The sequence below is a fragment of the Octopus bimaculoides genome, chromosome 1, assembly GCF_046866305.1.
Source record: "Octopus bimaculoides isolate indiv1 chromosome 1, ASM4686630v1, whole genome shotgun sequence".
NCBI lineage: Eukaryota > Metazoa > Mollusca > Cephalopoda > Octopoda > Octopodidae > Octopus > Octopus bimaculoides.
In genome coordinates, this window is record NC_142928.1 from 9,802,015 (window position 1) to 9,807,869 (window position 5,855).

Here is a 5,855-nt window from a genome sequence, read left to right on the forward strand (position 1 = left end):
GCTTTTTTTTTCAACAAATTTTATTCAACAAAAACAATAATATTTAACAAAAACATCTTTAGATGACGGTCTGACCGTCTGCCAAGCAAATGGGAAGCAGTAATTGAAGTCGATGGTGAATATGCTCTGGAATAATCCTTTAAAGATGTTTTTGTTACATGCTGATATTGTTGAAAAGAAGCCGCAATAAATATGCACCAACCCAATAACTATGAAAGGTAATTTTACAGATGTGCTGCAAAAATTTTGTCAGCTCATGAAATAAACGAAGAATGGAATTTAACAGTTTCCATGTTAGAATTGCTAAAATGTCTCTTTCATGATGTATTGACTGGCTTCTCTTGTGCGTATTGCTTTCATTTTATGTCTTTTGCAATACTATGATGGGTTGTATGGACACTTATTGAACTTGGATTTTGTCCACCCCATCCCACCCGACTGGCTTCTGTGCTGGTAGCACAAAAAAGCACCTTCTGAATGTGGCCGATGCCAGTGCCGCCTGACTGGCTCCCGTGCTGGTGAACGTAAAAAGCACCCACTACAATCTTGGAGTGGTTGGCGTTAGGAAGGGCATCCAGCTGTAGAAACATTGCCAGATCAGATTGGAGTCCGGTGCAGCCTCCTGGTTTGCCAGTCCCCAGTCAAACTGTCCAACCCATGCCAGCATGGAAAACGGACGTTAAACGATGATGATGATGATGTTCCAAGACCTTGTATGTGGATTTTGTCAACAGAAACTGAAGCAGGCCCATTGTGTGTGTGTTTATATATCACGGTATCGACCAGACTATTGCATGTTGTAATACATCGATGGTCACAATGCGCTTCACATTGTTTTAGCTTTCAAATGATGGCTAGGTGAGCAGGCCAACAGTCCCTCTGATTGGAAGACTATTCCATCTCAGGGTGGCCCATTTACAGCTGAGTAGACTGGTGCAATGTGAAATGTTCTGCCCAGTCAAGGAATCGAACTCATGCTCGCTAGATCGTGACCCTAACCACTATGCTACGCACCACACGCCTTCGTGTGTGTGTGTGTGTTGTCAGTTGTAATAAAAACAATTTTGCATTATTCTGAAGGGTCACCACCTTACTTTTGGAGAGTACAATTTTATTTTTTAAACAGGAATAGTGTTGACAGTGACTTAGAAGTTTCAACCAGCAGCTCTTTGAAACTCTTTAAGGCCGTGAAGAGTCTGGAGTAGAAAATCTTCACATGCTCCAGACACATAACAGCTCCCCTTTAAACTGGTTCTCCGTCGGTTACGACCTCGAGGGTTCTAATTGATAAACTAGACCACTCATGGCTAACATGCGGCCTGCAAGATATTCTAAATGCACGCCCTACGAAAAATAGCTTTCTATGTTTTTAGTAGTGCGGCCCCTTCTGACGATGAGCCATGTCTCATGCAACCTACTTTTCGGAAAAAGGCTGCCTTTATCTGATCTGGACAGTAATCACTTATTGGGGCGATATACTGTGCATGTGTGTGTGTGTGTGTGTGTGTGTGTAAAATAATGCTAAAACAATAACCAAGATACTTCGTTTATTTGCATCATATCCCACTTTAAACGCTACAAGAATAATGATGTACTTACTGTAGACTGCACCTCGTTGAAAAAAGTTAAAAGCGAGGACAGATAGCTGCCCTGTAAATGACAAAAAAAAAAAAAATGTATCGGAGGGGCGATGCATACCCTGCGCGCAGATAATATTCTTTGAAAATTACAGTGTGGCTTACAATGTGTAGCTTAATGCTTACCCATGCTTTTTAATTGAACTGAATTAATTTTTTTTTTAAAGTATCACCATTATAGGTGAAATTAAGAAATCGACACGTAAATAAGCGAAACCCTCGAATCCATCAGTGTTCATATACACACATACAAACACAGTCGCAGATGTATGTATGTACCCACATGTGTCTACACGCATAGGTACACAATGATCTATACACACGCAGACGAGGGTCAGTTCATACGAAAAAGAAAGTGAACAAAATGAAATACTTATCGAAAATATTCTTGTTTACTCTAGGCAGTCTATCGCAGCGTTACTCAAGAAACAGGAAGAAAGAGTGAGAGAAAGTTGAGGCGAAGAGGGTACGACAGGGGTCACCACCACCCCCTGCCGGAGCCTCGTGGAGCTTAGGTGTTTTCGCTCAATAAACACTCACAACGCCCGGTCTGGGAATCGAAACCGCGATCCTCCGACCGCGACTCCGCTGCCCTAACCACTGGGCCATCGCGCCTCCACAGCTCGCTGCATTACTTAAATAAAATATTGTATAGAATTGTGCTTTCAACGTCTTTCAATGATGGCAGATGAATCAAGCATACTGTAAGTTCGGAGTACGATATAAATAATATGACCACTTGCTTATCGAGAAATTTGTAAGTTCGATTAAAATTTTTTTTTTCAAGTATCACTGTTATAGGTATTTATACTCCGGTGAAATTAAGAAATCAACTCGTAAATACACGAAACCCTCGAATCCATCACTGTACAAACACACGCTCACGCCCACCCCCAGAGCCGCATATCTATGAAGGTATTTATGTATGTTTGAAGATAATCAAACCAAATTTCCATCACGTCGAGCCACTCACCCAATGAGTATTTCTGCCAAATGCGGTGAAAATCCGTTGAGCCGTTTTCCAGTAATTTTGCAAACACACAGACAAACAGACAAAGACGAGTGATTACAATACCCTGCTTTCTCTTACGCGTGAGGAGTAATAATAACGGGCTTATTGTATGCAGTGCTCAGGCGCAACAAAATTCGTCGGAAAATGGCAAAAGAAGGGTCAGAAAGAAGGGCATAAGTCAGGTAAAAGAAGTCTACAATGAAAGAATTATATGCACTGTATACAGGAAAAAACACGCTGGCACGCACCGGTATTCTGTCGGTTACGATGACGAAGTTCCAGTCAATTCGATCGACGGAAGAACCTGTTCGTGAAATTAACGTGCAAGTGGCTGAGGAACTCAACAGAAACGCGTAACTCTTAACGTGGTTCTCAGGGAGATTAAGCGTGCTATAGATTGCGACACGGCTGGCCCCTTAAATAACAGGTACGACTCATTTTTGCTAACCAAGTGGATTAGAGTAACGGGAAATAAAGTGTCATGTCCAAGGATACAATGCATCGACGGGTATCGAACTCAGGACTTTACGATAGTGAGCCGAATACCGTAAGTACGAAGCCAAGCGCCTTCATTGCACACACACACACACACACACACACACACACACACACACACACACACACACACACGCACGCGCTCGTACGCACACAGAGAAAGACAGACAAGAGAACACGAGAAGAAGCTCAAAAAGAAAAGGGCGACAAGCATGTCAAGAGCAGGGTTGGTGAATTTCAGAAAGCGTGGAATTTTTGAAGGAAGCTGTGTCCTGATAGTTGACAACTGATGTGGGTATACATACAACGGGCCTCTTTCAGTTTCCGTTTACCAAATTCACGCACAAGGCTTTGGTCGGCCCGAAGCTATAGAAGAAGACCCTTGGTCAAGGTGCCACGCAGTGGGACTGAACTCGGAATCATGTGGTTGTATATTATTAAGTTAATGTATAAATTACCTATAAATTTTTATAGCAGGCTATAAAAATTTTATACCTATAAATTTTTATGGCAGGTATATTTTTATACCTGATAAAAATCATTAACGTGATTTTTATCTTTATATTCCATTACGAATTAATAAATAAAATATGATTATATATTATTAAAAAAATGTATAAAAATATTGTTGAAGTATTTTGATTATTGTTAAAATATAACCGATTTATTGCACATAAATTTTACCAAAATCTTATTTGAGCCCTCAAGGGCCACATGGACTCCGGTTGAGAGCCACTGCACAAGATAAAGGGTGACATGATCGAAAGAGTGTGTCTGCGCATGACTACATGTGCACCGAAAACAATTACCAAATCATCGTTGATTGCGGGCGACAGCCGTAGTTTAGATGTATCTGGAGGAAAAACAGACGGTAAAGTCACGGTTGGAATATTCTTGATAATTAAGGGCCGATCGGGAACTAATCAAGAACGTCTATTTTTACATATGGAATCTATTAGAAACTTTACCCAGAGACAGGCTACGGACATTAATGACCAACATAGCCAGTGGCTGGACAGTAAGTAGTGAAGCGCAAAACTCAACAGTGAACGTAACTAATTCATCTTCACCTTCCGACGAAAGTAAAAGCTTTTGATGTTGTTAAGTCAGACGATGATATTCCACTCTCTATCATATTGCCTGAAATCAGCGATTAAATCAGATTTAAACACTAACAAGGCAGATCAACAAGCTTGCTTTATGTCATTTTCTCAATTACGATTTATGATTTTATAGAAATCTAATGCAAAGGTAGAGATTCAGCTAATGAACGCATAATAATAGACTGGAAAACACTTTTAAGTCTTTCGTCATTTGCCCTCGAAACTTATTAAATATTTATCTGCTTGGATATTCTTAACACAATGTGTTACTCAAATTTGCATCACATGCAGTTCTTTGACAATCTGTATGTCAATCGCGAGTGCGTATTACGGTGATTACAAAAGCTACATCTTTAAGAAGAGAAAACGAAATATTACCGAAATAGGCGCAGGCGTGGCTGTGTAATAAGTTTGCTTCCCAACCACATGGTTCCGGGTTCAGTCCCACTGTGTGACACCTTAGGAAAAGGACTTCTACTATAGTATTGGGCTAATCAGAACATTGCGAGTGGATGGGGTAGGCGGAAACTGAAGGAAGCCCATTGTGTGTGTATACTCTTTTTTTTTACTCTTTTTTACTTGTTTCAGTCATTTGACTGCGGCCATACTGGAGCACCGCCTTTAGTCGAGCAAATCGACCCCAGGACTTATTCTTTGGAAGCCTAGTACTTATTCTATCGGTCTCTCTTGCCGAACCGCTATGTTACGGGGGACGTAAACACACCAGCATCGGTTGCCAAGCGATGTTGGGGGGGGGGACAAACACATACACACACACATATATATATATATACGACGGGGGTCGGCCCGAGGCTATAGCAGAAGACACTTGCCCAAGATGCACGTGAACGTACGTCCGTCCTTCTTCTTCTTTCGATCCTCGTTAACGGATTTGAAGTGTACTCATTCCGATCGCGGGGCCTCGACAGAGTCCCGCGCCGTTATTTTTCGTCACTACCTTCCCGTAACACACGGACACACACACATACACTCGTGGTCGGTATCGCCTTCGATCGCGCCGGTGGAGGCCCACCGCCGATGCGTCTGCTGCCTCTTTGCTCGCTCCCAGCAACGTCGCTCGCTTCCTTCTCACTCGAACCAACTCCTTATCCGTCGACCGCGTGTCTTAGCCTGCTTAACACACGGACACACACACACAGTCACTCGGCCGGCGGCGGTCACGTCTTTGCGCGATCCGAGCGACGCCGCTAATCGCTTTGCTTCCCTAAACCTTACAACTTTCCTCCACTGCTCGATGCACCTGGAGAGATCGCGCTCGCGCGGCGACGACCGGCATACGCTCGCGCTGCGACGTCCGGCACACGCTCTCGCGCTCGTGCTCGATGCCGTCGGTTCTCGGTTTGAAAGAAAGAAAGAAAATAGGGAAAGAAGAAAAAAGACCCCGCTTCTCCGGAAACGGAGGACGAAACACCCGAGACCAGTCTCGCACCTAGCAGCGCTTCTACTTCTACTTCTTTCGGCAGCGCACTCGCCCCGCGGCGCCCTAAGGAAATACACTCCGACGACTCGCTCGCCGCGGCGGCTCTCCCGTCGCAGCTCGAATCTGCGTTTCCTTTCTTCCGTTCGTCTTCCCCAGCTCTGCCGCCG